Source organism: Danio aesculapii, chromosome 18 (genome assembly GCF_903798145.1).
Source record: "Danio aesculapii chromosome 18, fDanAes4.1, whole genome shotgun sequence".
NCBI lineage: Eukaryota > Metazoa > Chordata > Actinopteri > Cypriniformes > Danionidae > Danio > Danio aesculapii.
The window spans coordinates 44,264,677-44,274,576 of NC_079452.1; the positions used below are offsets into that span (position 1 = coordinate 44,264,677).

The window sequence follows — 9,900 nt, forward strand, 5'->3', positions numbered from 1 at the left end:
CAAGAAAAGAAAACAAAGCAGGCTATGTAAAGGAAAACAGCTTAATTTCGTTGCAATTCAGAGGGTGGATGCCTTAAGTGACATTCACATATTTGCTAAATACATATTTTTTAATATTTTTGTTTTAGAATAATCTGTTACAACTTTAACGACAGTGAATGACATTGTTTGTCTATAAATATGCAACTAAATTGCAATTTTCATTTAAAATTGACAGTTAAAAAAAAGTGACAACATATAAATAAAATATATATAAAATCTGTATAAATCTGTATAAATAAAATCTGAGGCAACGCAGTAGGTAGTGCTGTCGCCTCACAGCAAGAAGGTCGCTGGTTCGAGCTTCGGCTGGGGTTAATTGGCGCTGCTGAGTGGAGTTTGCGATCTCATGGGTTTCCTCTGGGTGCTCCGGTTTCCCCCACATGTCAAAGACATAGGGTACAGGTGAATTGGCTAGGCTAAATTGTCCGTAGTGTATGAATGTGGATGGATCTCCACACAGAGATGGGTTGCAGATGGAAGTAAAACATCCGCTGCATAAAACATGTGCTGGATAAGTTGGCGGTTCATTCCGCTGTGGCGACCCCGGATTAATAAAGGGTCTAAGCTGAAAATGAATAAATGGAATAAAATCTGCACTGCACCAATTAATTTGCAATATTAATTAAAATACACTGCTGTTAAAATACATAGAACTATTTTGAAAATTTTGTAAAAAGTATATAAAATGTGCATTTAAGTAAGAAACATTTACAGAAAGTTATGAGTAAAATAAATATTGCATTGGTTTAAAAAAAATAAGTAGCATAAGACTAATGAGGAAAACAGTATTTACAAATTTTCCTGCAGAAATCGTCACATTTATTTGTCTTTTATTATTCACTAATTTTGCTGAATCCATTAATATATTTTTTACAAAATAATAATACAAATATAATAATAGATAATAATAGATGTACAAAATATGAATTATCTAATAATTCATTCATTTTCTTTTCGGCTTAGTCCCTTTATTAATCTGGGGTTGCCACAGCGGAATGAACCGCCAAGATATCCAGCATATGTTTTACGCAGCAGATGCTCTTCCAGCTGCAACCTCTGGGAAACATCCATACACACTCATTCACACACACACATACAGACAATTTAGCCTACCCAATTCACCTATACCGCATGTCTGTGGACTGTGCGGGGCAACCGGAGCACCCGGAGGAAGCCCACGCTAACAGGGGGAGAACATGCAAACTCCACACAGAATTGCCAACTGACCCAGCCGAGGCTTGAACCAGCAACCTTCTTGCTGTGAGGTGAAAGTGCTACCCACTGTGCCACCATGCAGCCCTATCTAATAATTCATCTATTTTAATTCTATCTAAAGGCCAAAATGTACTTTTAAACAGTGTTTCTAAGTAAAATAAGAATTTCTATGAATAATAACAAAATAACAAATGGTAGGCTAATTCTAGAGTTCCTTGAACAAATGTTGATTGGTTTAATGTTTATCTTTTATTAAAAAGTTCATCAGTTATCAGTAGTGTTTTATGTTTTATTTTAATTCTATTGCATGTTATGGTGCCTTCTGCTGATCACATGCTCTTTCTATTCTGAACTTTAAGACATGCTGTGGTCTTTCACACAGACCTTTCTGTTAGCCCTAAAATACAAAGCAGAGCAAAATATAAAATACAGATAAATCAAAATCTAATTTTTATGGATTGGAGTTCGCATGTGCTTTAAAGTGTATTTTACAATAACAAACTACAGGACTTAAAACAGGGTAGTAATATTGAATTTAGACTAAAAAGTAATGATGTAGCCTAACACTTGTAATATTATCAGTATATTTTTACAGTTAGGTTCTGGCAAATACAACTGCTTATATAACACCATGTTAACAGAATATCCATTCCTTACTGTATCACATAAAATCTTATCAGTTTGCTAACAATAGATGAAAGACCACTGATATCCAAAAAAGGAAAACTTGGCAGGGCATTAGGATAAACTGTATTATTTGTGGATGCACGCATGATGCTTTATATTATGTATTTTCCTGTTTATAGGACCGAGAGGGATTATAACAACTTTACAAGTGCACACAGCTGGCCTGTGATTACATTACGCATTTGGAGGTTTCTGTGGATAAACTTAAAAGTTTTTTTTTCCTGAGTTTGTACTGTCCCTCTGAAGATGGTGATTCATAAAGTTTTAGACTAAAAATCCAGACACACAAGCAGTACGCAATAAGTTATACTGTAGGTCCTATACTTGCTGTAAAGCACATAAGAAGGTTGCTTAATCGTATAGATGGGTTGCTGTATTCATTTAACAGGTCTGAAATATCACTCACACTTTATAATAAGGTTTCATTAGTTAATGTATTTACTAACATGAACAATACAGCATTTATTAATCATAGTTCAACATTAACATTGTTAACATCCAAATTCATGCTTGTTAACATAAGTTAATGCAACGTAACGACCTAAAGCCACGGTCACACTGCTCTTTTTGCCCCATAGATTTCCATTTAAGGCTGTGCAATAAGTCAAAAATTAAATCTCGATAATTATTTTCCATATTGAACAATAACGATATACAGTTGACGTCAAAATTATCAGCCCCCCTTAACAGATCAAGGAAATTTTCACAGTATGTCTGATAATATTTTTTATTCTGAAGAAAGTCTTATTTGTTTTATTTCGGCTAGAATAAAAGCAGTTTTTATTTTTTTTAAAACATTTTAAGGTCATTATTATTAGCCCCTTTAAGCTGATTTTTTCCATAGTCTACAGAGCAAACCATCATTATACAATAACTTGCCTAATTACCCTAACCTGCCTTGTTAATCTAATTAACCTAGTTAAGCCTTTAAATGTCACTTTAAGCTGTATAGAAGTGTCTTGAAAAATATCTAGTCAAATATTATTTACTGTCATAATGGCAAAGATAAAATAAATCAGTTATTAGAAATGAGTTATTAAAACTATTATGTTTAGAAATGTGCTGAAAAAAATCTTCTGTCTGTAAAACAGAAATTGGGGAAAAAATAAACAGGGGGGCTAATAAATCTGACTTCAACTGTATATTTCGCTATCAGTTGTTAATGCTTCCAGATTTAAAAAGAGTATACCTGCAATGACTGAAGCCACAAAAATTAGAGGGTCCATTAAATGGCATAATATTTTCGGCAGATACATTTTTGGTGTCCGAAAATTCAGTGCATCTCTAATATCAACACACTTTTAGATTCCAATTGTTGCACATTTGTCCTCTGTGATTGGCTCTAAGGTCAATATAGAGTATAAAAGTCCAGAGCTTATCATTGTTACATGCTGCAAATCCTCACAACACAAACATGCTGCATTTTCATCACTTTCATAGCAAACAAATAATAAAATTCGCTGCATTTTCTGACATCACAACAAAAATGTTTAAGGAGACTCTAAAACGTGATGGACCCAGCTATTTAGGTTATGGTTATTTAAGCTAATAAATACTAAAGACATGGGAATCTGGATATTAAACGAAAAAAAACCTCATCTTTCAAAGATCACCTACAACTTTACTGAGCAATAGTCACGGTACAGCAGTGTCCGTCATGTTTTTGGGTTCCCTTAAACCATATTCGTTGTGTTCTGTTCTTTTTGTGTTGTAAGAAAACGTAGCGAGTTTTATAAATGTTTGTGTTGTGCGAAAATGCAGTACATTTTATTAATGTTTGTGTTGTGAGAAAATGCAGCACGTTTTATTAAGGTTTGTGTTGTGAGGAAATGCAGCACGTTTTATAAATGTTTGTGTTGTGAGGAAATGCAGCACGTTTTATTAATGTTTGTGTTGTGAGAAAATGCAGCACGTTTTATTAAGGTTTGTGTTGTGAGAAAATGCAGCACGTTTTATAAATGTTTGTGTTGTGAGGAAATGCAGCACGTTTTATTAATGTTTGTGTTGTGAGAAAATGCAGCACGTTTTATTAAGGTTTGTGTTGTGAGAAAATGCAGCACGTTTTATAAATGTTTGTGTTGTGAGGAAATGCAGCACGTTTTATTAATGTTTGTGTTGTGAGAAAATGCAGCACGTTTTATTAAGGTTTGTGTTGTGAGGAAATGCAGCACGTTTTATAAATGTTTGTGTTGTGGGTAAATGCAGCACGTTTTATTAATGTTTGTGTTGTGAGAAAATGCAGCACGTATTATTAATGTTTGTGTTGTGAGAAAATGCAGCATGTTTTATTTATGTTTGTGTTGTGAGAAAATGCAGCACGTTTTATTAATGTTTGTGTTGTGGGAAAATGCAGCACGTTTTATTAAGGTTTGTGTTGTGAGAAAATGCAGCATGTTTTATAAATGTTTGTGTTGTGGGAAAATGCAGCACGTTTTATTAATGTTTGTGTTGTGAGAAAATGCAGCACGTTTTATTAATGTTTGTGTTGTGGGAAAATGCAGCACGTTTTATTAATGTTTGTGTTGTGAGAAAATGCAGCACGTTTTATTAATGTTTGTGTTGTGGGAAAATGCAGCATGTTTTTGCAGCATGTTTTTAATGTGCATGCGTTGTGAGGATTTGCAGCCTGTGTGCTGTCAAACGGATGAAGATCTTTTCTTAATTTGCTGGTGTTTTTTGTAATTGCATCTGTTTTCTTAAATTGCAGCACGTTAAGCTCTCACAGCCATGCAGAATTTCGCACAACCTCTAGTGTGACCATGGCATAACAATGAACAACTGTATTTTCATTAACTAATGTTAACTAACATGAACAAACACTGTAACAAATGTATATTTAATTGTTTGTACATGTTAGCAAATGCTTTAACTAACATTAACTAATGCAAACTTACAGTAAAGTGTTAAAAAAATATCTATATTGTATTATTTTACTTTCAACAAAAAGAGCATGGCCTTTTTTGTGTTTGATCAAAAATGATCCAATTTATATGTCCACAATATATTGCATCATTATTGACAACTTTTAAAACTATTACCATTTTATTTGAGTTGTCTTCCTTCAGCATCTGTCTTCTCAAATCAACAAGGAGAGAAATGTGGTTTTTGATTGTTTGTATAAGTAGACACAGATTTTTCTGTTATTTTTAACCGTTAGCAACATGTGTTAAAATTCCTTATGCTTTGTTTTATTCATCGTGTTCCCATCTGCCGGATAAAAACAAACCCTGCGAAACAGACTGGCAAGGTTTGTTACCAAACACAATAAATAAAATCAGGGCCAACAATGTTTCCACAAACAATGTAATTGGAGTTTTGATCTGGGCTATTGGTGCAGAGAAAGTCAAATTATTCACAGAGCTTTCGCAAATCATTCACAGCATCTCGTTCTGCCTTTTCAATCAATTCATGTCAAATGTGAATATATTGCATGCCGTTCAGAAGAGCTTTCAGAAGAATTTATCTTTCATTCTATTTGGACAGTTGTTGTTTACAAAGCTACTTACAAAGCTACCTAATTACGGGAAACGGCCCAGTGGGACAATATGGGGTTAAATGGGGTTTGCGCAGACACACAAAAGCATGATTCATATAGTAAATAAACAATAGTTTGTTACATATACAAACTTTCAGAAAACATGCACACACTGTACCGCACATAAACTGGCATGTGACCAAAGCAAGACGGTTTAGGAGGAGCTTTGTTAACCTTAAGTCATCTAAATCGTAAACGTATATACACACAATTTTCCTTTAAACATTTGATTTTTCAGATCACTCAAGATAAAAACTCTTCAGCATTTGAGATTTGTTGATATTGTATTCGCACGCATAAGCATATTGTTAAATCTCTTTTACTTTGGTTTATTGTATTGTATACACACAAGGATTCATGCAGGACGCTAAAACCTTTCAGATGACCTTATGACAAATAAAGCTAAACTCACAGAAGATTTCAATTCAATTACACACAGAAGAGAAATATATTCTCTGAACATTTTGATATTTTTGACATTAAATGATCTCAGCACGATTTGCCGTCACCTGTTGTTACGCAAGGTCTTTCAAGTCATTCGAGGCCTTCAATAAATGACGCCATCTGGTGGCTTTTTTATCAGAGTTCTCAATCTACAACCATGTCAAATTACTGTGTTCATTGGTGTGGCTTTTCCTGTATGTGACCCAAAGCTCGATTTATTGATTTAGCTTGATTTTCAGAACTAGCCTTCGGCAGGAATAGACAAAAACATAACTTTCATCTTTGTTCCTATCAAAGCAGATCCATATCTTTCTCTTTGACAAGCACAGTAGACCTAATTAACGTTATTTAATTATTTGCAGCATTATATATTGGTGCTCTTTTTTAAAAGCCTGTAATCCAAACTGATTGAAAAACTGTTACATTTGACTGCAATATCAATAACAATTGCTACTTACTATATTGTAAAGAATAACTGATGATGGGCCGTTAAATAATTAGAAACTAAAGCACACCTGAGATGATGATGCATCCACAGTGCACTGAAAAAAGTGTTGCATGCTAAACTGTTGCAAACAATTTTATTGTGTTGAATTTAAACAAACAAATTAAATTAAGCAATGTTCAACTTAATTTGTTTGTTTAAATTCAGCCCAAATAAATAGTTTACAACCACTTAACGTAAAAAAAATTGAGTAAATGCAAGGAATCATCTTTGAATAATTTTTTTCAGTGTGTGATGCATTTTTTAAAAATAATTCAATCAGCAAGAGTCCATTATTTCAATTTTACTGACTCAAAAAAAAAATGATGCTTGTTTAAACTTATTTAAATGTAGCTTAAACAACAGAATACTTTAGTTTTGGGGAGGACAACTTAATTGTTTTATATTTAATCCACTTAAATTTGTAAAACTAATGAGTTAACTTAATTCCTTCATGCTGTCCTAATGCAAATCAATTGTGTGGAACCCAGCATTTATTGCAGTGTATGGCTAAAACACCTCAAGACATTGTTCAGATGTTGTATTTCATTTGTCGGATGTTGTTTTTGTTATCATATTAGAGTAGATTCAACTTTATTGTCTTTACACATGTACAAGTACAAAGCAACACAATGCAGTTTAGGTCTAACCAGCAGTGCAATAGCAGGAAGTGCAGGATATAGGTATAAGTTATAAAGTGCAGTTATAGAACAACTATAGTGATATTTACAGTTGGATGTACTATCAACATTATATTCAGGTTGTATTAGCTATGAACAGAGATTTACAATAGATGAATATATGTACAGGCTGCTATTAATAATCAGAAGTGTGCAGATAGATATGAACATAATTACAAATGTACATGTACAGTGAGTATATTCACAATTCAAAATGAATTAGTGCAATGAAGTGCGATGAATGTGCAAATAGTAAATAGTGAAGTGATTATAGGGAGTATAAAGTAAGTAAGTTATGAGGAGAGTGTGGGGGTGTATGAGGTGGCAAAAGAGTCAGTGGGGGGGGGGCAGATTTCAAAAAGGAGACAATAAAACTCTTGTGTGGACTGATTTCTTATGCATTTTGATCTCAAGCCTACATTAATAATTCCAGCAACAGTTTAAAGGTATAATGGAAACTTAAAATAGATTTGAGCTAATAGAGAGAGATATTAAGCATGGGTGAATTACCTGAGTTTGTGCATCTCTCAACCAGAAGAACTGAATTTGGTAGACGCAGGGTCTTCGGCTTTACCATTGAAGAAAGCAAATGTCTTTTATAACTAAATACTTCACAGGCTTGATGTCCATTGACTTTCCATTACAGTTGTGTGACAGTCTGTCAGTTTGAGGAGTCCATAAGACATGAGAAGTGCAGTATACTGCTTTATACCTGTTGAAAAAATGATTTCTCTAATAACAGCATTTTTTTCAGGTGTACAAATAAATCAATCTACACTAATACTTAAGGCAAATGTGTTAAAAATCTTGAAGATGCTGAAAGTCTGAAGGCCTGTCATTTGCCTCAAAAGTAAGTGTGGTGTTCTGATAGTGAATGTGTAAGTTTCTCTGCTTCAAAATGTAGCTTTTAAGGGGAGAAAGAGCAGTGCTGCACATCACTCACTCATTTTCCTTTGGCCTAGTCCCTGATTTATCAGGGCTTGCCACAGTTTAACGAACCACCGATTTCTTTGGAACATGTTTTATGCAGTGGAAGCCCTTCCAGCCGGAACCCAGCACGGAGTGTGGCATTCATGAACTCCCAGTGCTGGTAAACAAACACACTCAAACATTATTGTTTGAGTTTATCCAATAGCCTATATGCACCTAGACTTTTTAATTTTCAGCCAGGCAGTCCAAGGGCTTCTGGTGAACTGTCTTTCCATTACAAAATTGTCATGTTTAGGATCTGATTTCTTTAAAAATCAGCGATCTTCACTGCTGTTAGATATTCGATATGAAGTGGGTCTCAGATGACAATTTATTTTACCCCAGTATTTTCAATTGAGTTTCTGTGCTAGTGGTTACAACCGTCTTTCATATTGTTTTACGCTTGAACAACTAAATGAATGCTTAAATCTATTTAACTGAATGTATTGTAGCTACATTACAACATCAATGCTGTAAAAACAACCTTGTGAAATTGAAAATAGTCACATGAAGCTTTTACCGGACGTTTATCGTTGACTTTAAAACTCTAGCTGTGCATTTGAGAAACTGAGAAGAAAAAAACATCCAAACACCACACAGAAAGGCCTCCTGGTCCAGGTGGGACTCGAAACAGCAATCTTCTTGCTGTGAGGCGTCTGTCCAAACCCCTAAGCCATCGTGCTGCCCCAGAGCGGCACATAATAAAAAATATTTTTTTTTGTGGCAAAATAAAAAGGTGGCCATGTTTTATGCATATTTAATTTATATTAAGAGTCTCCGTTGTCAGCATTGTTGCCTCACAGCAAGAAAGTCGCTGGTTCAAGTCCCGGCTTGATTGTGAGTAACATATTTTAAAATATTAACATAATTAAAAAACGTTAAGAATTGAAGATTTATTTAAACCCTGTTCAATCATTGAACAAGTAAGAAAATATAATGAATATGCAATATAGTTAAGCATACTGCCCTGTCCCGGTTATTTTTTCTTGCTAAGGTTAACTAACGAGTTTCTGTTTGATTCTGAGTGGCTTTCCTGAGATAAATGTAATTAAGTCAATTATTTGCTTACATGCGTCTTTCCGAGTTAAGAGATAACTGAGAGATTACAATGAAACCTGAATCATTCGGTAAATTGTAATGTTTCTTTCAACATACCTTATAATGTCCAGTTGTGGTTAGTTAAATCGAAACAACGTTCGCGTTGGTCCAATTAAATCTGACCCTGGATCCCGCCTTTTCTGCATAACATAGACCTACAAGTCAATAGACATAAATGTGATTGGCCAAAAGCAGCATTCATCAATTAATTATTTTTAGAAAAAGGTAAAATACGGAACAAAAATTTTTTCGAAATTAGTCGAGTAACTAAAAATAGAGCTGACAGGACACGTTTCCCTGAAAATAATAGCACATTGATACCACACCTTAGATCAGGGGTGGGCAAACTCGGTCCGAGGGCCGGTGCCCTGCACAGTTTAGCTCCAACTCTAATCAAACACACCTGCTTATAGATTTCTAGTGATCTTGTAGATACTGATTAGCTTGTTCAGGTGTGTTTGATTAGTGTTGAAGCTAAACTGTGCAGGGCACCGGCCCTCCAGGACCGAGTTTGCCCACCCCTGCCTTAGATGAACATAATTAGAATAAATCATTAAAATCGTTATAAATTACAGCAATGTAACATGTATAGTGCATTTAAATACAAATTAACTGCTACAAAAAAATCTGACCTGTGATTCATCTGACATCAACATAATGAAACAACACACGATGCCCTTCAGTTACATTATTCTTTTGACGGACTGCACTCATTCTTTGACTTTTATTTTGAAAATTGCGCCAGG

At 34.4% G+C, this 9,900-nt stretch overlaps 1 long non-coding RNA gene across 1 annotated transcript in view; it reads right to left on the reverse strand.

Moving 5' to 3' along the window:
• The window catches only part of LOC130245446 (uncharacterized), a 42,725-nt gene extending 32,852 nt beyond the window's left edge, over nt 1-9,873 (reverse strand). Inside the window, exons 1-3 of the long non-coding RNA XR_008839330.1 lie at nt 9,787-9,873; nt 9,212-9,309; nt 7,598-7,799 (exon numbers count right to left, since the gene is read on the reverse strand). This is a non-coding gene — a long non-coding RNA (uncharacterized LOC130245446). The remainder of the gene's footprint in view (nt 1-7,597; nt 7,800-9,211; nt 9,310-9,786) is intronic.
• Nucleotides 9,874-9,900: the final 27 nt, after the last annotated feature.